We start from the raw sequence: 23,118 nt of genomic DNA on the forward strand, positions 1-23,118 counted from the left end.
TACATTTGACTGAGGCAGGTGCTGAGTAAGCCCTTTTAAATTCTCTCAATTGGAACTTATCACGTGACACTCTGAGGTAGTACAGTTCCCCTTCCATCTTACAGATGAGTACACTGAGGCTAGAGCAATTGAGTTAACGACTCGCTGCGGTTATACAACTAGGGAGCCATGAGGCCAGGATTCCAAGCCAGATCACAGCCTCCCAGCGCACTTGCACCAGTCTCTAAATGCTGCCTCTGGCCTCAACGTCCATGGAACCACTTAACAAACATAGTTCCCACTGTGCGTGGCTTTGGTGACAATTTAAAGTGCAATTATCCATGGGGTTGCAAAAGAGTCGGATATGACTAAACAAATTTGTAACAATTAGGAAAAGTATTAATGTGTTCCTTAATGATCAGAAGAGGAAAAAATCCTTTGTTTTCTAATAAAAATGAAATACCAGACTGTTTTATATATATACTATTAATTGTGTGTGTGTGTGTGTGTGTGTATGTGCGCTTTCTAGACTCTTCCTCCATACTGCCAGCTCTTCAGCAACACGGGACCTCCGAAGATCTCATACTGGATATGACTTTTCGCTGGGCACAAGGATGGGGATTTGGGAGGACCTATCTTCTTTTCATGCTATAAAAACTCTCCTGGGAGCAAGTTAGCTTTCACTGTTGCTGTTCAGTCGCTCAGTGGTGTCCGGCTCTTTGTGGCCCCATGGACTGCAGCCCACCAGGCTCCTCTGTCCGTGGGCTTCTCCAGGCAGGAACTGTTGGTCAGTCGCTCAGCTGCGTGCAACCCCACGGGCTGCAGCACGCCAGGCTGGAGTGGGAAATCTTCTCCAGGGGATCTTCCCGACCCAGGGATCGAACCTTGCAACGGCAGATAGACGCTCTACTGCTGAGCCACCAGAGGCTGAAAACTCTTCTGGTAGCAAATTAATTTTTACTTATCTCAGTAGGTAACAAAACAAGACCTACAGGCATGAATACAATTAATCTCATTGAACAATGCCAACAAACAGGCCTGAAAACTCACAAGACACTTAAAGATACCACCTATACACACAAAAAAACTTCCCAGGAGACTAACCTAGAGGGAGGTAAAGAAGCAAACTCTAAAATTAACTGCCTGATAAACTTTAAAGGCACCTCTTGAGAGACACAAAACATGAACAGACCCCATAAAACTTGTTCTGGTATCTAAAAAGCAAGTTCTTCTGCATTCATAAGCGAACAGGCATTTTCTTTTTTTTTTTTCTTTTTTTTTTTTTTTTTTGTAAAGAAAGAAGGCAGTTTCAGTATGCGAATGAGAAAGCACAAGCCTATCCAGGATTAAGCATACATGTAGGCAGCCAAAGGCAGGCAAAGGAAATGAACACCCCCTTTCCTCAGACACCTGAGGCGTGCCAGATTTTATTCCAAGTTGCTACTTTCCTGAGGAGGGGCACTAGTAGGCCCCTTGGAAGAGGGAATCACCTTGGATTCTTTTTTTTTTTTACACAATGATTGAAACTAAAGAGCAAAGATAACTAGAAGATTAAAATCTCAGTTGTAAGAATCACCTGGAATCCATGAATCTACTGAACATCAACACTGGAGTCAAGCTTTAGTAAGGCAATAAAATACAAAAAACACACGAAATACCTGGGCATCATACTATTTTTTTTTTTAATCCATTTAATAAAGAAAACTAAGAAAACAACAAACACCTACTATGTATAAGCAAGGTTTACTTGTTTTCTTAATCCTCCGCAACCCAAGGAGGTTGAAAAACATTTTTTTCAGAAGATTTAGGAATTCATTTAAAGTTACACAGTTTCAAAAATAAAGATAAGAATAAATTGTAAACATTAAATACAATTTAAAGTAAAAGAACTGAAATCTGTGGGAATCTAAATCCATACATTTTCCACAATTCCTTGCTTCAGGAAAAAGACAGTGGAAGAGGAAGGAGGTAAGAAGGGAAAAAAGGAAGGAAGCAATGAAGGACAAGCCAACAGATGGGGAAAAAAACATTCCACAGCTGGATATGGTCGGAGCTGTTAGTGCCAAGACTGGAGAGAAACCCAGGCAAAACAGAACCAGTCCTGATCTTGCTTTATACCTGCAGACTACTTACACATGCAACTTTTTACCAAACTGTTTTAAAGCCTCAATTATTACAAAAATAAAAAGAACCCCTCCGAGCTCTATCGCTAACGGGTATCACTACCAAGAGCATTGTTTAGTGGCTCATGTCCTGTCTGACTCTTTGTGACCCCATGGATTGCAGCCCACCAGGCTCCTCTATCCATGGGATTTCCCAGGCAAGAATACTGGAATGGGCTGCTATTTCCTTTTCCAGGGGATCTTCCCACCCCCCAGGAAATCAAATCTCCCTTATTGCAGGTGGATTCTTCACCACTGAGCCACACTGATATGCATTTTCCTTAAAATGAAAAAACAGAAGGAAAACTTCAAAGTGGCCAAGGCTGCTTTCACACATGGTGTTCCTGTTCACTAGTATTAAGCTGAGTCTTGTTTGGCCCCTATAACAGACCAAAGGATCCCTAAAAATTATCCAAGCACAGTCACTAGAAAATGGCAAGTGAACAAAGGTTAAGATTTCTTACCTAAAATTAGAACAAGGAGGCCTCCACTCCCTAATATTAAGAGGATTTAGAGGAGTAACTGCAGGCAGGCAGACGTCTCCCCCACAAAGTAATCAGCATCAGCTAATAACCATTCATCAACTTTTGCACAGTACATGCATTTATAACACGTTTTAATAAAGCCTTCAACAATAGGCCCGGAATTAATGAATGGCATTCTAAGGTCTAACACAAAAGTACTCCCCAGACATGAAAATTAGAACTTCTACTTCATACTTTGTGCTGTTTTCTCTTTTTATCTGCCTCGGGTTTACCATCACTGGAGGCTTGATCACGCATCCTTTTAAGTTCGTTTCTAAAAGCGGATAAACCGTCCTCTGTAACCTAATGTGCCGGGCGGTCTTCCAAGCGGTCGCCTGTTGTCTCATTTCATTCTCGAGGAATGGGAGCAAGAGACTTGCAGACCATGCGACCAGGAAGATGGGAAAAATCTTTTCTTAGGCCCAGAGGGCGGGCAGTTTCCGGGAGGGGAAACTGGCGGCGTCCGGAGCTACCCAAGAAGGACTCGGAGAGCGCCGGGGGCCGCGGGGGCAGGCCGAGGGAGCCGGGTGGGGTCGAGCCGGGCTCGCTAAGCGGAAATGGAGCTCAGGTTCCCCTTGCCCGCGCCTGTCAACCCGCCTCCTGCGTTCGGCATCCCCCGGGCACCTCGTCCTCCCCCCAGCTGTCACCGATCAGCGTCCCAAGCCTCCCCACCCCACTCCGGCGGGGCCCAGGTGCGCACACTCCCTCGGAGAAGCTGAGGGGACGAGGACAACTCTTCCCCAACGTGGGGAGGGGTGGGCAAGGGGGCGGGTAAAACTCTCGCCCTTTTCTGCAACACCCCTTCCCCGCAGGTGCCACTCCGCAGCCAGACAGCGAGGTGACAGCGCCGGGCACCAGGCTGGAGAGGGAAGGAGCTGGGCTGTTGGCGGTGCCACGGGAGCTGGCGGACAAGCCCCTACAGTCCCCGGCGGAAAACAGGATCCGTCCTCCCCATCACCTCCCAAACCGCATTAAGGCTCTCGGAAGCCGTCTGGAGGGCGCCGGTCCCGCAGCAGGCGCGGCGGCGGCGAGCTCACTCCCCATCCCTCCTCGAAGGCGCGGCCGGTATGATCAACCCTGGAGGTCTTTTCCGGACGCGTGGGCATCGGCTCCCAACGGGGCCCCCAGCAGAACCCTGTCAACGGGGGCTACCCGAGGGGCGACAGACGTCGCAGGGAAGCCAGCGGCGCCCCTCAAGGAGTCACAAGCCGGGCCAGGTTGGACCTTCGGCGCTTAAGCCGGGACCTGAGCGCAGCAAACGAGCGCAGACCCCGGACGCCTGGCGCACCGGTGAAGAGCCCAGGGCCGCCGCGGTGCCGCCTGCCCCGCCAGCTGCGTCTTCCCATCCCCGAGGCCGCGAAGGCTCCCGGCACCTCCGCCCAGAGCCCACCCGTGTGGGCTCCGGAGCCCGCGGGCGCCGACAGCTGCTGCCCCCGCGTCCCGGTTCCCCGGGGTTCGTCGCCCCCCGGGACTGCAGGGGACCTGCGGGGCACATCGGGGGTCCGGCCGCCGCGCCCCTCCTCACCTGGCGCTCGCTGGGCCCCGGCTGGGGCATCCGCCGGGTGCGCGCCTCGCCGCGCGCTGAGTGCGCACCTGCCCGCCGCCGCCCGCCGGCCGCAGCGCTGGCCGCCGCGCTAGCGCTTCATGGCGCACGGGGCTGGCCGGGGCCCCGGGAAGCGTGTCCAGTTGGCGGCGGCTCCTCGGGCTCTCGCAGCTCTCCAGTGGCTCCCCGCCTTCCCCCGCCCCGCGTCCGCGCCCCCCTCCTCTGCGGCCGCCCTTTTCCCTCCGCTCTGCTGGACCGGCCAAACTGGTTTCTCCGCTCCGGGGTGGTGCCTCTGGTCTCCTTTTAGCAGCCGCAGCTGGGGTCGGGGCGGGCCCGGCCGTCGGCCCTCCCTCGGTCCCTCCCGGGGGCGGAGAGGAGCCGGACGGCGAGCCCCGAGACGGGCCGATGCGGCGCGGGTCCAGCCCCCGGCCCTGCGCGCTCCGGCGGCAGGTGGGCACCCTGGCCGCGGCCCGAGCGCGTCCCCCGCCTCACCCGGGCCGCTCTCGCCTCCCAGGACGCCCCCGCCTCCCTGGGGACGCGCTTGCCACCCCGCCCAGTCTGCCCCGCGTCACTTTCCCGCTGCCCTCGGCCAGCCCGGCCGCCGCCTGGGGTCGGTGACCGCGCCAGCCCGGAAAGCTGGCGAGGCCGCAGCTCGACCCGGACCTGAGCTCCCTTGGTAAGGGGAGCTGTACCCTCTCGATGCCAAGTCACGTTCCAGGACCGGTGACCGAATGCGCGTCGCGCCTCGCCGCGCAGAGGGTGGGGAAAGACACGGCGCCAAAAGACTTGACTGGTTTGGAGTCAAAACAGCCGGAGTGCAGCGTGCAAATGGTTTGGTGTCAACTGGAACTTTAGGACTCACGTGCGTGATTGCTGCCTGGTGTCTGGGCGCTTGAATCACCCCTCCCTTACATCAGAAACTCAGCCCCGCAGAATGTTACTGCTCATCTGCTACCGCAAGTCTCTGGGATAAACAGGGAGGAAATTCAAAGCTGAATCAGAGAGTTTGCTGAAAGTGTAGTAGAGAAGATAGGACTCAGACCCCAGTAACTAGTTATCTGCAGATCAGAGAGGCCAAGAGTTCAGACTCCCAACTGGGAGCTTAAGACGTCACTGAAGTGGCAGGCTTGAGTGGGGACTCAAAGATCCCCACATTCAGGAATCAGGGCTGCCTGGGGAGGGTGTTCCAAAAGTGGGCCACCAACTTGATCTTCAGCAGATGGAAGACTCTACTGATCTTGTTAAACACTAGCCTGGCTTTGGTTTCTTTTTCATTAACTACATTTGACCTTTGACTCAGTGGTGCTGGTCAGTCATCTAATCTCTCCGGCTCTGAGTTTTCTCATCCCCTGAATGAGTCTGCACCACATGATCTCAAATGGTTCCTTTCAGTGCTTATTTTCTGATCCTAGCAATAGAGTAAAGGTCCAGAAGCCAGAAGATACAGCGACTGTTCGGTGACAACGAGGTAGACCTGACTGGCACTAGGGTGGGGGCTGGAGCCTGGAAGCAGGCCAAGATTGAATGTAGGCAAAAGAATTGGGTACATCATACAAAATGCCCAGCTGGATGAGTCACAAGCTGGAATCAAGATTGCCAGGAAAAATATCAACAACCTCAATTATGCAGATAATACCACTCTAATGGCAGAAAGCAAAGAGGAACTAAAGAGCTTCTTGATGAAGGTAAAAGAAGACAGTGAAAAAGCTGGCTTAAAACTCAACTTTCAGAAAACTAAGATCATGGCATCCAGTCCCGTCACTTCATGACAAATAGGTGGGAGACAATGGAAACAGTGACAAACTTTATTTTCTTGGGCTCCAAAATCACTGCGGATGGTGACTGCAGCCATGAAATTAAAAGACGCCTGCTCCTTGGAAGAGAAGCTATGACAATCCTAGACAGCATATTAAAAAGCAGAAACATCACTTTGCCGACAAATGTCCATATAGTCAAAGCTACGGTTTTTCCAGTAGTCCTGTATGGATGTGAGAGTTGAACCATAAAAAAGGCTGAGCACCGAAGAATTGATGCCTTTGAACTGTGGTACTGGAGAAGACTCTTGAGAGGCCCTTGGCCAGCAAGGAGATCAAACCAGTCAATCCTAAAGGAAATCAACCCTGAATATTCATTGGAAGGACTGATGCTAAAGCTCCAATACTTTGGCAACCTGATGTGAAGAGCAGAGTCATTGAAAAAGACCCTGATGCTGGCAAAGATTGAAGGCAAAAGGAGAAGGAAGCGGCAGAGGATGAGATGGTTGGATGGCATCATCGACTCAATGGACATGAGTTTGAGCAAACTCTGGGAGATGGTGAAGGACAGGGAAGCCTGGTGTCCATGGGGTCACAAAGAGTTGGACACAACTTAGGGGCTGAACAGCAAAAAAGATTTGGGGGCTTGCTTTTGGCAGCACCTGCAAGTGATTCAAAGTTTATGGCCACTGCAGTGACACAGTCAGGTTGCGTTTTATGGGAAGTAATGGGTATAGTTTGGAAAAATAAGACTGAGGATTAGGGTGCAACTTGGTACCTCATGTCCTAGAGTGGGCCTGAAGGAGCTGCCAGTGGGGGTGAAAAGGAGGAGGAGCTTCCAGGGACAGGAGGGAGGAGAAACGGCCAGGGTGTGTAGTGCCTAGAACCTGCGACCAACTGGCAGATCGAAGCACGGAAGATGAGCCAAGTTCTCCAGACTGGGTGATGGTGTTAGTAAGAACAAGAGAGCTGGAGGAGAGAGAGTCTGCTGAGAAAGGCAAATGCCAGTAAACCGAGGAATCAAGAGATGACTCCAGACTAACAGAAAGATCCCTTCCTCCTTGCAGACATCCCAGCAAGAGCTCAATCTGTCCAGGAAAGCATTGCATAGGAGAGAAACTATTCTAAGACACATAGACTCCAGTCCCATGCCCAGATCTGATAAACACCATTCCCATGGTTGCGTTTAACTTCCCTGTCCAGGGCTTCCCAGATGGCTCAGGAGTAAAGAATCCCCCCCCCACCCACCCACCCACCGCAGTGCATATGATGCAGGTTCGATCCCCAGGTCAGGAAGATCCCCTGGAGAAGGAAATGGCAACCAACACCAGTATTCTTGCCTGGAAAATTCCATGGACAGAGGAGCCTGGTGGGGTCCAGTCCCTTGGGTCACAAAGAGTTGGACATAACTGAACACGCATGCACAGACGACAGGTGACCTATGGACAGAAAGTGTCCTCACAGTATCTCTGCCCAGTTCCCTGAGGGATCCATGGGATTGAAAAAGAGCTGAACACAACAGCGTCTAAACAAGTAGACCCTGAAGATTTCAAGCTAGGTTGCTTCTCTTAGAGGCCCCAGGGAAGGGGAAGGAGGTGGGGATGGGAAAGTGTGGACAATGCAACATGATTGTTTCAAAGATTTATTCATTTAACAAATGTTTACTGAGTGCCTACTATGTACGAGGCATGGTTCTAGTGGCTTGAGTACATCAATGAACCAATCAGGCAAATTGTACCATAAAAGGTAACAAATGCTTTGAAAAAATTGAGCAGGACTGGCTGGGAGGGGGGGCCACTGAGGACGCCTTCTAGGGTGCTGTGAAAGTTCTATATCTTGATCAGGTGGTAGTTATACTATTAACTGTGTGAGTGTGTGTGTATGTATACATATGTATATAGAGAGAGACAGATAAGTTTATTTACCTGTGCACTTAAGATTTGTATACTAAAAAATGAAATAATAAAAAAGGCCAAAATCAGACACTAAAACGCCTTGGAAAAAACATAAACAGAGCACTCTTTGACATAAATTGTGGCAATATATTTTTTGGTCTGTCTAAGGCAGAAAACGAAAGCAAAAATAAACAAATGGAACCTAATTAAATGTAAAGGCTTTTGCACAGCAAAGGAAACCATTGACAAGATGAAGACAATGTACTGAATGGGAGAAAATGTTTGCAAATGATATGACCAAAGGGGTTAATATATAAAGAGCTCATATAACTCAATATCAATAAAACAAACAACCTGATTAAAAATGGACGGAATAAAAAAGATTAAAAAAAAAAATGGACGGAATACCTGAAGAGACACTTTTCCAAAGAAGACATACAGATGGCCAACAGGCACATGAAAAGATCTTCGACATTACTAATCATCAGGGAAATGCAAATTAAAATGCAAATGAAGTATCACCTCACACCTGTCAGAATGGCTATCAACAAAAGACCACAGGTAAGAAATGCTGGCAAGGATGTGAAGAAAAAGGAACCCCTGGGTATACTGTTGTAAATGTAAATTGGTACAGCTCCTATGGAAAACAGTATGGAGATTCCTGAAAAAAAAAAAAGCTAAAAATAGAATTACCATGTTAGTGTGGCTCAGTCCTGTCCGAATCTTTGCGACTCCATGGACTGTAGCCCACCAGGCTCCTCTGTCCCCAGGAATCTCCAGGCAAGAATACTGGAGTTGGTAGCTATTCCCTTCTCCAGGGGATCTTCCAGACCCAGGGATTGAACCTGGGTCTCCTGCATTGCAGGCAGAGTCTTTATCATCTGAGTCACCATATGATCCAGCAATTACAGTCCTGGGTATTTATTCAAAAAACAACACTAATTTTAAAAAGATACATGCATCCCAATGTTCAAAGCAGCATTATTTATAATAGCCAAGACATGGAAGCACCCTAAGTGTCCATCAACGTATTACTAGATAAAGGAAAAGTGGTATATATGTATGTATACAATGGAATACAACACAGCAACTGAAAAAGCATGAAATCCTACTATTTGCAACAACATGGATAGACCTAGAGGGTATTATGCTAAAATGAAATGTCAGACAAAGACAAATACTGTACATTATCACTTACGTGTGGAATCTAAAAAAAAAAAAAAAACAAAGGAATGAATACAACAAAACAGGAACAGATTCACAGATATAAAAAAAAGCTAGTGGAGAAGGAAGAGGGAAGGGCAAACTAAGAGAAGGTGATTAAGAGGTACAAACTAGTCCGTATAAAATATGATACACTACAAGCATATATTGCACAGCACAAGGGATGTAGCCAAACATTTTGTAATAACTTTAAGTGAAGTTTAATCTATAAAAATTTTGAACAACTATGTTGTACACCTGAAATTCATATAGTACTGTAAATCAACTATACTTCACTCTCTTTTTTTTATTTTTCTCTTTTTTTTTAAACAGCATCATGGAGGGGAAAAAAAGAACAGGGTTAAGGATTAGAAGTAGGGGAATGAGATGGAATTTTGAATAATGCTGTCAGGGTAGACTTCATGAAAACTCACATTTGGCTTGCCGGGAGGTAAAGGAGTTTCATCTTAATTGAGAGAAATTCTTGGAAAACTCTCATCTCACCTGGAACCCCCCAGAAGGGACATGGTCAAACCTTGTCCTATTGCATTTCCCCCACGTAAGTCTCCTGCATCTTCCTGGTTGCGATGAATGAGACTCAGTGCATGTCTGTTGATGTTCCTGATACAGGTGGTCATTCACCTGTAAGCTCCGTCTCTTGACCTTTCTGAAAGAACTGCCAAATTTCAGGGTGCCTTGTCAGGGCAATGATCAAAAGTGTCTCATGGATGCAGCAGAGATTGATGTTGAAATGTGTGTTTTATGAGCCCTTTGAGTGATGGCTCTTTGTCCAGGAGGGGGGCCCTGATCCCACCAGCCTCAGCCCACACTTGCTTGGCGTCCCAAGATGGAACTGAGTAAGTGTTCCGGTTTTGTTTAGAAGCAGCTCCCAATCAGTAACCAACACCTTTGCCTGTGAGCTGCTGGGGGGAATTATTGAACAATCATTTCTAAAAGAGGATGGCAATGCTTTTCAGCTTTCGTAGTTCATAATTCCCTCCGGTTTCTTTCACTTTCTTTCTTTCTTCCTTTTCTTGGCAACATTCCTGTGTATTTCCATGATGTAGGTAGGAAGGCTGGGGAGGTTGCCAAAAGAACATTCTCAGTTTTACTAAAAGTTCGTTTCCTAAAATTTTTTTCTATAAGAGCTCAAGGATAAAAGATGTGCTTAGAGAGGCGATACTGCCTGTACTCAGTTCTTTGCTAAGCTCCGTGGTCATTTAAGCTAAAGCATTTAATGCCAATGGAAAGGTGACCTTTCATGCCACACCAGGTGCTATTGTAACCCGTGCTTGGCAGTTAAGATGAATTCACTGGAAGGAGAGTTCTTCACAGTCAGTCTAGACTAGCTCCAGAATTTTAAACATGAAAAGAAGGTACCTTTTATGGGGAGCCTGTCTTTGCAATAAGTGAAATTAGAAGCTTCAAATAGTCTGTTTTAAACAACAGCTACAGATTATATATTCTGCTGTTCCTGCACAACTAATTTTCCAGATTCCTTTGGACTTGTATGCTTTCCACTTCTTTTACTGCTAAGTGACTATTTTTTTCGTGACAACATTTTTTATTGGGTTTGCAAAAGCAATGTTAAGCGTCAGTTAACAATATATCTCAGTCAATTTGTTACTTAACATGCAAGAGATTGTAGGGCAGGTATTATTCCTGAGTCTATTATAAAAATTCACTGGTCTTTTTTTTTCATACTCATGAGTTTGTAAATGTATGGAACTAGGCTACATCCTTTCTTCAGGGAGGAGATTTTAGTAATCTCTTGTTGCTGTTGTTTAGTATCAGGCTCTTTGTAACCACATGGACTGTAGCCTGCCAGGCTCCTCTGTCTATGAGATTTTCCCCAGCAAGAATAATGGAGTGGGTTGCCTTTTCCCAGGGATCTTCCCAACCCAGGGATTGAACCTGCATCTCCTGCATTGGCAGGCAGATTCTTTCCATTGAGCCACCAGGGAAAAAATGGAAATATGTTAACTGTTCCCTCTGACAGATTATTTTGTGATGTTACCAGGTCACAAATGTTGAAGTTAAAGTTCAGAAACAGGGATGTCAGGGACAAACTCAGGGTAAAGTATTAACAGATTGAAAAAATACTATATGTAAAATAGATAAGCAACAAAGATTTACTGTATAGCACAAGGAATTGTACCCATTATTTTATAATAGCTTATAATGGAATATAATCTGCAAAAATACTGGATCTCTATGCTGCAGGCCTGAAACTAACACTATATTGTAAATCAACTATGCTCCAATTAAGTAATAAAATAAATGACTTTTTACCTTAAAAAAAAAAAAAAAGGAGTAGAGATCAGTGGCCAGCCAGCAGCCCCGGCAAGACTCACAGGGTCAAGGACCCGTGAGGAGTTTCCTTAGCTCAGTATCTGGTCCTGAGTGTTGTGGGCCCAGAAACTTGATTTGGCCAGTGTACCCCAACAGCAATCCATATTTAATACATTCTCAAGGGACTGATCTATAAACCCAGATGCAGATTTACTCCTTTATAATGGTCAGAAGAGCTTGGGCTATGAAGTCAGCAGACCTGGGTTCTGATCCAGGCTCACCAGTAACCTATTTTCTCTGTGAAAATATAGTCATTACATGATATATCAATATTTAATATATTAATGATAGAACACTAATTAAACTGAATATAGTTAATGTAGACATTTAATCAGCAATTTTTGAAACTACCTTGGCGTCATAGTTAGTATACATAGCCATGTTTTCATGTAACTGTAAGAAGTTTGAATGTATTGTCTTATGCTCTCTTTTCATCACTGACCATTGGGACATGATAACACGGTTACCTTTCCACCTTCGTGTCCCGTCCTTGGAGACCTAACCTCCACCCGTTCCTAGCTGCTTCTGATTCACTGAATTCTGAATAGCACATGTTCCCTCTGCTTGAAATGTCCTCATCTGCTGGGTCTCCAATTCCAAAGCGACTTCCTCTGGGAAAGCCATGCCCTCGTCTCCCCCAGAGAGTAGTATCCAAAGCACTTTGCACCTAAAGTCTAGAGAAACCTTTACCCATTACATTTTATTTGTTCATCTTTCTCATCCCACACTGCACTGTGAGCCCTTCAAGACCCCTATACTGGATCTTATTCTTTTGGTGTCTCTTGGTCCAGAATATTCCGTTGGTATCCCAAGTGCCTATTCCTTCTTGTAGAATGAATGAATGGTCTGCAGAGTTCTATTCTCAAGTAGTTGTATAGTATTTTCTTCTGCGGCTTCTCGTCTAAGCATTTGCTATCATTGAATATTTATGCATTTATTAGATCAACTTCCAGAAGTGTCTGATCAGTCACAACCCACCAACTATTTTAAGGACTTCTGAACATCTTCTTTTTCTCTGGTTCCTGTTATTCAGTGGGTTGTGATTTGTCCTTTACTTCTTTCTAGAAGCAGTGTGCCTCCTGGACAAGAGAAGTTTTTGTTCTAGTAGTAATAGAACATGAGTAAGTCCGTGATGCTGTTATTGGAACAATAAGAAGAATGATATTCAAGTTTTCCATTAAGTCATAGCAGCCTATGTTTTGTATGAGTAGTGCCTTTTTATTTTCCTAAACTGGCAGCCAACATGAGTGATTATTATTCCTCCAAATTAAAGAAAAGCAGATTAAATGCAAAAAAACCTCAAACAGTGAGAAAAAATTTTTTGCTTATCACATTGGCAAAGATAAAAAAAAATAGTCTCATATTGCACTGCATTGGCAGTTTTATAAGGAAATGGGCTTTCATACATAGCTGGTGAGGTGCAGAATATACAACTTCTCTGGACGGGACTTCAGAAACACATATCAACACTTTAAACATACCTTGTACCATAAGAACTCGTATCTAGGAATTTATCTTAGAGTTGTATTTGAGCATTTACACAAAGGTAAATGTGCATAGATATTCACTGCAGCAGGCTTATCACTGCAAAAGACAGGAGGTGACCTCAATCCAGTAACAGAGATTACATCCATACAATGTATAATAATCAAGGAGATCTTGTTAGGCTGTTAGGAACATCTCCAAGATGTAGTTACATGAAAATGCAAAGTAAAAAAGAGTATGGCCCTGTAAATAACATCTATGTATGCTCCTTGATTTCAAACTGTATTACCAAAGCTATAGTGATTAAAACCATGAAATATTGGCATAAAAACAGACACATAGACCAACAAAACAGAATAGAGAGCCCAGAAATAAACCCACACATCTTTGGTCAATTAACTTACCACAAAGGAGCCAAGAATATACAATGAGAGAAAGGACAGTCTCTTCCGTAAATGGTACTGGAAAAATTGGACAGCCACGTGCAAGAGAATGAAACTAGAATACTATCTTACACCGTAAACAAAAATTAACTCAGAATGGATTAAAGACTCAAATGTAAGACCTGAAACCATAGAACTCCTAGACGAAAACATAGGCAGTAAATTGCTTAACACAGGCCTGGGTTATAACTTTTTAATCTGACAACAAAAACAAAAGAAACAAAAGCAAAAAGCAATAAGTGGGACAATATCAAACTAAAAAGAATCTGCACAGCAAAGGAAAACATCAGCAAAATGAAAAGCTAATCTTCTGGATGAAAGTGAAAGTGAAAGTTAGGTCTCTCAGTTGTGTCCGACTCTTTGTGACCCCATGGACTGTAGCCCACCAGGCTCCTCCGTCCATGGGATTCTCCAGGCAAGAACAGAAGATAATTGCAAATCATGTATCTGATAAGGGACTAATATCCAAAATACATAAAGAACGTACACAATTCAGTAGCAAAACAATCTGATTTTTTTTAATTGGCAGAAGATCTGAATAGACATTTTTCTAAAGAAGACATACAGATGGTGACAGGTATAGAAAAAGATGTTCAACATTATTAATCATCAGGAAAATTCCAGTCAAGACCACAATGAGATACCACTTCACATCCATCAGAATGACTGTGATCAGAAAGCTCAGAAACAACAAATTCTGGGTAGAATATGGAGAACAGGGAAAACTTTGTGCATTTTTGGTTGGATCATATATTGGTGCAACCACTATGGAAAACACTATGGAGGCTTGTCAAAAATTGAAAGTAGAACTATCCTATGATCCAGCTTCTTAGTATTTATCCAAAGAAAGCAGAAACACTAATTTGAAAAGATATATGCACCCCTGAGTTCATTGTGGCATTATTTACAATAGCTGAGACATGGAAACAGTCTGCACCCATTGATGGATGAATGGATAAAGAAATTCTGAGGTTTATATTTATATACATAGCAATATATATTTCAATGATAAAAAGTGAAATCTTGCTATCTGCGAGACTACATGGATAGACCATTATGCTACGTGAAATAAGCTAGACAGAAAAATACAAATACAAAATTGCTCTCTTTTTTTTTTTTTTTTGGCCATGTCACACAGCTTGCATGGTCTTAGTTCTTTGACCAGGGATCAAACCCAGGCTTCAGCAGTGAAAGTGTCCAGTCCCAACTACCGGACCACCAGGGAATTCCCTAAATGATTTCTCTTATATGTGGACACAAAAACAAAAAATAAGCTCATAACACACAAAATGTTGTGTAAGCTTTGGGTGTACAATTTTATGATTTGATGCACATATATATTGTGAAATGTTTACCACAATAAAGTTAGTTAATCCATTCTTCCCCTCTTCCTCTTAAAAGTTGGGTATACAAAGCATTGAAACATATTACATACCTTTATTCAAAGACACCACAAATGGGAGTAATACAAAACACATCTTCTTTTTCTTACTGTACAGAGTTGCCAGGGTGTCTTTGCTGTACATTCAACATGTATTTGTTCCATGATACCTCCAATTCATCCTGTAACCAAGCAGGACCCTATGTGTCCTTGCCAGGACAGAGTCCTCTCCCACACTCTCTGTTTTAGCATCTCCCTGAAGCATCTAGATAACACTATCAGATGCACATTTCCCGAGATGTTATGTAGAGGCTAAAACCTCCACCAAATGGAAGGCTGTTAACTACTTAATGACCATGAACTGGTAGCCCCCAGGCCTGCTGAAGCCTGAAGATTGATAAAGTTAAACCCTGTGACTCCACCCACCATCAGCCAACCAGAGAATGTGCATGAGCTGGTCACACACGCCACAACCCTTCTCACCGGGCCTTTAAAAATGCTTTCCTGAAGCTCATCATGGCGTTTGCGGTGTTTTCAGTACCAGCTGCCCTGGACTCCTTGCTCAGAGCCCTGCGGTAAATGCTGCACTTGCCTTCACCATAATCGGGCATCAGTAGATTGGCCTTATTGCACCCAGGCAAGTGGATTTGTCTTGTTTTTTAGTCACTAAGTCGTGGCTGACTCTTTTGCAACTCCATGGATTATGGTCGGCCAGGCTCCTCTGTCCATGCGGTTCTCCAGGCAAGAATGCTGGAGTGGGCTGCCATTTCCTTCTCCAGGGGATCTTCCTGACCCAGGGATCGAACCCGCATCTCCTGCACTGCAGGCAGATTCTTTACCCCTGAGTCACCCAGGAAGCGTGATTAGAATAAGACGAATGTTGATGGAGAGTGTGTTTTGGGAATTTTGTCCCTTTGTTTTTTGTTTTCTTGGTTTTATGTGTTTGTTTGTGTTTTTCCCTATGTTACATATTTCCCTTTAGAACAGAATTTGACCAGAACTGTAGAATTTGAATCTGAGATGACAGAGAAATCACCTCTCCTATGTTTCCAGGGCTGACCCTCACCTGCCAGTATAGAGTTCCATAAATTCCTCAAACGAGTTATGCAGTCCCTGGAGGTCAACTTGCAAGAACACACTGACACAGCCTAACACTGGTTATGCCCTGGAAACAAGTCCCTCTTTCTGGGGCTCCTGCCTCTAAATAGGCTTTCCTGGTGGCTCAGACAGTAAAGAATCTGCCTGTACTGCAGGAGACCTGGGTTTGATCCCTGGGTTGGGAAGAGCCCCTGGAGGAGGAAATGGCAACCCATTGCCATATTCTTGCCTGGAGAATCCCATGGACAGAGGAGCCTGGCGGGCTACAGTCCGTGGGGTCACAAAGAGTCAGACACAACTGACCGACTAACACTTCCACTTCTCTTTCACTTTCATCAAGACCCAGCATCTTCCATCAGCCACTGCTGTCTGCAGTCCCCTGAAGATTCCAAGCAAAGAAGACCTGTCCCTGGGTCTGCGGGAGAGAAGGGAGAAACGTCATCACAGAGGCAATGCCTTCCCCGCCTTTCTCTTGTCGCCCTCTCAGCAGGGTCCAGCAAGGTCTCAGTAAGGTCCAGGGTGGACCCTGATATCTCATAGCACTTACAGAATCCAAGAGCAGTCCACAGACTAGGGATGGAACTAAGCCAGAAAATCCACACTGCTCTTGGGACAGCTCTTTCCTCTAGATTATCAAGGGTGTGAAGGCGCATAGAGCTCGTTGCTCTAATCTCCCTCTTTTTCATTAGGATGAGGACAGTCTCAAGATGTTCCTCACCTCGTCTGAGAATGCACTGAGAATTCTAGCTGACACACCTTCACCCACCCACTAATGGGAATAAATGTCAGTATTTGAAACACCCACCATGGGACATCCCTGGTGGTCCAGTGGTTAGGAATCTGCCTTGCAATGCAGGGGACGTGAGCTCGATCCCTGATCAGGGAACCAAGATCCCACATGCCACTGAGCAACTCAGCCTGAGTGCCACAACTCCCCGCGTACTCTGGGGCCCATGTGCCACAACTAGACAGTCTGTGTGCCATAACAAAAGATCTCACATGACACAATGAAGATCATGCTTGCTGCAGCTATGACCCAATGCAGCCAAATAAATAGATAAAACACACCAAAAAAAAAAAGTGACTTTGGAAGGTACGCTTCATTTGAAAGTAATTTTTAAATCCACAGGTTTTAAAATCTTAACAAGCGAGACCTCTGATTGTGGGGACCCTGATCAAGAGTTACTCAAATTCCATCTTGTGAGTCAAAGGTCACTGTGCTTCCCTGAGTCCCAGCACGCATGTCCAATACAAACATAGGCCCACGACTCACTCAGTTTAATTTCTCAAAAATGTTGACAATGAAACTCTGGTGGGTGACTGTTCCTGCTACCGTGGCTCATCCTGAGCAAGGCTGAGTGCACAGCGAATGTCGAACTTTTTTTACACGGGTTTTTTTTTTGGTTTACATGGGGTTTTTTTTGTTGTTGCTGTTAACTGTTGTTGTTAACTGTCACACCCGAAAGCAGGAGTGTCGTGTAAAACAGAGGTGGGAGGAACTGACCTCTTTGAATCCATGGTGGGACCCCCAGTGGCAGGTTCACCAAGAAGCCAATGGTAGTGAAACTTCAGGGTCCCTCCAAGGCCTTCTGCCTGATTTTGTATTTTTAATATTTTTTTTAAGGAGCTCACCCCTCCACCAGTTATATAAACTTCAGGCCCCATAAAACCTGGTTCTACCCCTGGTAGAGACCCTCAGAGCCTCACCCCTTGCCCTCTTCCCTTCAGCCCTTCTCCAGCAAACCCTAATCCACTGTGGAACAAGGTGAACGGCACGTAAGGTGGAACCATCCCTGGACTCGGAGGCAGGAGACAGGGTCTGAGGCCGGTGCCTGCTGCCAGCCGTGTGTGCGCCTCCATTGGGCCGTGGGCCCTCTTTCGGACTTGGTTTCTGTTGAGGCCTGCCCCCAAGGTCGCAGGTGCGAGGCCTCGCACTGAGGCCACAGAAGCGGAGCCCAGAGCCAAGGTCACCTCCAAAGCCGACTGAGCCCCTTTGTAACCATTGCCAAAGACCCTCCTGATCATCACCAGCAGGCTTCCTGACCCAAATTAGGCAAAAATGCCCACCCCAGTAGTCACCCTATAGCGCCCTAGCCAATCACCTAATGCCAGCCTTCCAGCAGGAATTTTGTCTTGAGGTTATAAAAATTGGCTGCTGCTGCTGCTAAGTCGCTTCAGTCGTGTCCGACTCTGTGCGACCCCATAGACGGCAGTCCACCAGGCTCCTCTGTCCACGGAATTCTCCAGGCAAGAATACTGGAGTGGGTTGCCATTTCCTTCTCCCCCAAATTGGCTACTAACCCACAAAAAGCATCAGCTCGCCCTGGTCTGTCAGGAGGCCAGCCCACTGCGCTTGCAGTGCCCACGTTATCTCTGCTCTTTGCTCTTAATAAACTCACTCCCTCCTGAAAGGCTCTGTGTCTGGGAATTCTCTTCCAACCCTCGCTCAGACTGCCTCAACAGTCTCCTCATCTGTAAATTGGGTATGTGTGACAAGATGATCCCCGAGGTCCCTTTCCCTGGCAGCCCAGTGGTTAGGACTCCACGTCTCCACTGCAGGGAGCATGGGTTCAAACCCTGGTCAGCGAACTGAGATCCTACAGGTCAGACACTGTAGCCAAAAAAAAAAAAAAAGAAAAGAAAAGAAACAACAACAACAAAAGAGCAAAAGCAACTTAAAAAAACAACAACAACCCTCAACATCTTTGATCCAAAATCCACAGGGGCTACTTCTTATATTCCTTCCCAGCAACTCCCATGCCCAGGCTTGTTCTTCCTCCCTGAGGTGCTGGAAAACCTCAGGCCCTGTCTGATGACCCACCGGCCGTAAGAAAGGACCTCAGTGATAGTGACGAGATAGGACCCTCTCCGATTCACTGCCCCCGCTCCCCCTAGATGTCAGCTGGAAGAGAAAAATGATCGTTGCAGTCCTCTGTGTTAGCCCCTTCAATGGTACCTTCATTTTAAACAGAAGTCAGTTTTGTCTCAGTGGAATAACTCCTCGGCGGAGGAATTTTAGGCAGCAGCTACAGTCAAGCCTGAGGAGAACTTCTAGGAGCAAGCATTCCTCAGAGGCCCTCACGTCACCTGGGGCCATTGCCCTCTGTTCCAGAAGCAAGAGACCAGCCTGGACTGAGGGACTCGTCAGCCTGGGCACAAGAGGAGCTTTACCGCACTGGGAAAGCCATTCACACTAGCGGCTGTTTGGGTTGAACACTAGCGTGGTGGACACTTCAGGCACAATTCAGTTCTCACCCTGGAAGGGGAGACTAAACGGCACAACTAAGATCTTCATCTTTTTAAGAAAGGAGTCGGCAAGCAAAAAGGGAACACAGCCTTGGAGAAACAGAAGCCGCCTTAAAACACCCAAACAATTCCCCCCGCAACTATACGCGGAGGAAAAGAGTGGCCCCAGGGGAGGGTATAACACAGCCAAGCCAGACAACCAAACAACCGTTTCAAAAGCCCCAGCGCAGTCACTTTGCCCTTTTAAAGAGGAGGTGAGTAAAAGGCACTTCAATTACTTGCAAATATGTTTTCAGCTATTAATAATGCCAAATGATGACATCAATTATGCTTCAATTAAAATGTGTTCTTGTAAGCAGGGAAAAAACAAAACAAAAATAATGTCAAATGACACTGTGTTGCAGATGGTGGGAGCCTGGAACTCTTGCAGCTTTAAAGAAACCAAAACAGGTTCTTATGTGTTCATTTTCCTAGGTAAGGTTTTATAGGGACCTACTCAAGAAGATAGCTTCACTAGTGGCTCATTGGTAAAGAATCTGACTGCAATGCAGGTGATGCATGTTCAATCCCAGGGTCAGGAAGCTACCCTGGAGAAGGAAATGGCAACCCACTCCAGTATTCTTGCCAGGAAAATCTCATAGAGGAGCCTGGCGGGCTACAGTCCATGGGACTGTCAAGAGTCAGAGGTGACCGATCCGATGAGCGTGCACACACACACACACACACACACACACACACACAAAGACATTCATTCAAACCCAAAGTCCCAGAAATCCAGAGGTATAGGATGGGAAAAGAAAGGGAAAAAAAAAAAAAGGGAACCAGCTTGGTGTCAGCATTGGTGGATTATTGCTTCTCCCCCACAGGGAGAAGGAGGTAGGTCAAGTGTCACAGCTGTTACAACCTGGAGTTGTTTGGGAAGGGAGATTCCCAAAGCATGAGCAATTCAAAAGCGATTGTTGCTTTGGGGAAGTGTGATGTCATCTGCACGTGCTGATTCCTGTTCTCTCTGCTCTGTGAAGGGTCCGGCTCCCCAGCACCTCCCTCAGACCCATCTCTGTTTTGGCCACGGCAGCTGCAAAATCTTTTCTGATCTAAGATGTCATGAGCTGTTTTTGGAAAGGAGGGATTTTGTCTCCCTTGTGAACAGATCCAGGGCTGTGTTTGCTTCGTTCACTCAGTAGAGACTCGTATGCACAAGCCTGCAGAACTGGGGAGTACAGCTAGTGACCCAGCCCCCACGCTTGCCCTGAAGGACGTGACAAAGTGGGAACTTAGGTAAGGAAACAAGCCACCCTGGCCCAGGAGGGTTAGTGCCTGTAAGAAAGAAAGGCAGGTAGGAAGGCAGGAGGGGCCCCTGACTCACACTGAGAAATCAGAGAAGGCTTCTTGGAGGAGGTGACCTCCAAATGGAGACCTGGAGGATGAGTAGGAGTTTCTGTCATCCCCGAGTCACTCACTGTTCAGTGGCACCTGATGTCATGTGACAGTTCTTCACTCCAGACTCACAGAGTGAAATATATAGCAATGAGGTAGCTAAAAAAACAAGTGCCCTCTCTCTTCCTTCCCTTGAAGTCTGCTGGCAGTACTATCTCATTTGTTCTGAAGGAGTCAGAAGCCAGGGTCAAGAATGGGGCCAAGGATGCTGGGTCCAATCATGCCAATGTGGGCTCTTTAGAGGTCATGCCCATTGGATTCTTCTGGCCATGGGTGGCAGTGTTTACGACTGTGGGCTTCTCACCCCTGTAAATACAAAAATGTGTGTGTGTGTGTGTGTGTGTGTGTGCATGCTCAGTCACTCAGTCATGTCTGACTGTTTGTGACCCCATGGACTGTAGCCCACCAGTTTTCCTCTATCCATGGGATTTTTCAAGCAATCATACTGGAGTGGGTTGCCATTTCCTTCTCCAGAGGATCTTCCTAACCCAGGGATCAAACCTGGGTCTCCTGCATTGCAAGCAGGTTCTTTACCACTGCGCCACCTGGGAAGCCATAAATATAAAATATATAAACTTAAATATAAGTATGTTGGGGGCTTCCCCTGGTGGCTCAGTGGTAAAGAATCCACCTGCCAATGAAGGAGACCTGGGTTTGATCCTTGATCCAGGAAGATCCCACATGCCAAGGAGCAACTAAGCCCGTGTACCACAGCTACTGGGCTTGTGCTCTAGAACCCGAAAGCCACAACTACTGAGCCCTCACACTGCAGCTATGGAAGCCAAGAGCCCTGGAGTCCAGGCTCTGCAACAAGAGACACGACGGCAATGAGAAACCCACCGCACCACAGCCAGAGAGTAGCCCCCACTCCCTGCAAGTAGACAAAAACTGGTGCAGCAAAGACCCAGCGCAGCCAAAATACATAAATAAATAAAATTTTAAAACACACATGCATATCTAAGTATGTTTTCATAACAGATTTATTGAGATATAATTTTAAAATCATTAAATATAATTTTATATAATTGACTCATTTAAAGTGTACAGCTTGGGACTCCCCGGGCACTCCAGTGGTTAAGAATCCGCCTTGCAATGCAGGAACAACGCGTTCCAGCCCTGGTCGGGAACCTGAGGCCCCCGCGCACCACGGAGCATCTAAGCCAGCGTGCCACCCCTACTGAGCCCTTGGCACGCAGCTAGAGAGTCTGTGTGCCTCAACAGAGATCCCACACGCCCCAGCTAAGACCCAATGCAGCCAAACAAATAAACACATAAAAAAATAAAGTGTGCAACTTAATGGTTTTTAGCACATTCATAGCGGTGTTCAGCCATCTCCACATTCGATTCTGGAGCATTTTCATCACTTCAAAAAGAAGGCCCTGGGGCTTCCCTGGCAGTCCACTGGCTGAGACTCCATGCTCCCAATGTGGGTGAAGTGAGTGAAGGTCGCTCAGTCCTGTCCGACTCTCTGTGACTCCACCGACTACACCGTCCATGGAATTCTCCAGGCAGTAGCCGTTCCCTTCTCCAGGGGATCTTCCCAGCCCAGGGATTGTACCCAGGTCTCACACACTGCAGGCGGATTCTTTATGAGCTGAGCCACCAGGGAAGCCACCCCCCCGCCCCCCAATGCAGGGGCCCCCAGTCAGTCTCTGGTTGGGGAACTAGATCCCACATGCCGAAACCAGGGGTTCAAACACTGCAGCTAAAGATCCCACATGCATGCCACAGCTAAGACGTGATGCAGCCAGATAGACAAATGAATATTAGAAATCAGTAAGCCCCATGCTCTTTAGCTGCCACCCCCTAATTCTCCCATTTCCCTCAGCCCCTGCAGTCACTAATTTACTTTGTCTCTATGGCTTCTGCCTATTCCTCACATTTCATGTAAGTGGAATCATATACTATGTGGTCTTTGTGACTGGCTCCTCCACTTAGCATAGTGTTTTCAAGGTATGTCTGTGTTAGAGCATGTGCTCTGTTCTTTTTTACGGCCAAGTTACACACACATATCACTTGGCGTGTGTTTCAGATTGTCATCTGGGCTAGCCATCAGTCCTATACGTTAAAAAGGCCACCAATTGATGGATTTGTTCTGTAAACACACAGAAAACGTGAAGCCTAGGGTTGTACATCCCCCCCTCAAAACTTTCCATTTCATCTCCATGTTTCCGTCTCCATCACCACCATGCCAGTCCACCATCATCTGTTTCCTGGACCAGGAAGGGAGCTTTCTAAAAATGAAATGGTAGCCTTCAGCAGTGACCTGCCCACACGCATGACTTCCTTTGGCCTCAGAATAAAAACAGACTCCTGGGTGTGGTCACAGCCCTCCCCCGCCCAGCGCCTCCCCCACGCCTGTCCCAGGGTGTCCCTGGCTTCTGGCTGTCCTAGGGTTCTCTCAAGTCCTCTCACTTGCTGTGGCCCACCCTTCTCCCCCATCTGGAAGCCTCTGCCTGGAACACTGTTCCATCTCTTCCTCTGGCCAACGTCTATTGATTCTTCAGACCCCAGGCCAGTCGTCCCTTCCAAGAGAAGTCCTTCCTGAGAGTCCCATCCACCCGTCTCACCACCTTCATAGCATTCTGTGCCTTTCCTTGTTACAGAGCTTGACCA

The 23,118-nt window shown here is 46.5% G+C and overlaps 1 protein-coding gene and 1 non-coding gene across 3 annotated transcripts in view; both read right to left on the reverse strand.

Annotated features, from left to right (window-relative positions):
* ATP8B1 (ATPase phospholipid transporting 8B1) overlaps positions 1-23,118 on the reverse strand; it is a 150,804-nt gene that overhangs the window by 108,890 nt on the left and 18,796 nt on the right. Inside the window, exon 1 of one of the 2 annotated variants that reach the window (XM_061130888.1) lies at positions 4,191-4,297. The exons of the other annotated variant lie outside the window; for it this stretch is intronic. The gene's annotated coding sequence lies outside the window, so the exon portion shown is untranslated. Of the gene's footprint in view, positions 1-4,190; positions 4,298-23,118 lie in introns of those variants that run through there. 2 annotated transcript variants of the gene reach the window in all.
* On the reverse strand, positions 1,334-1,476 carry LOC133047871 (small nucleolar RNA SNORA67). The gene has a single exon (XR_009690878.1). It is a non-coding gene; the product is annotated as a small nucleolar RNA SNORA67 (small nucleolar RNA).

This window comes from Dama dama, chromosome 27 (genome assembly GCF_033118175.1).
Source record: "Dama dama isolate Ldn47 chromosome 27, ASM3311817v1, whole genome shotgun sequence".
In the NCBI taxonomy this organism is placed as follows: domain Eukaryota; kingdom Metazoa; phylum Chordata; class Mammalia; order Artiodactyla; family Cervidae; genus Dama; species Dama dama.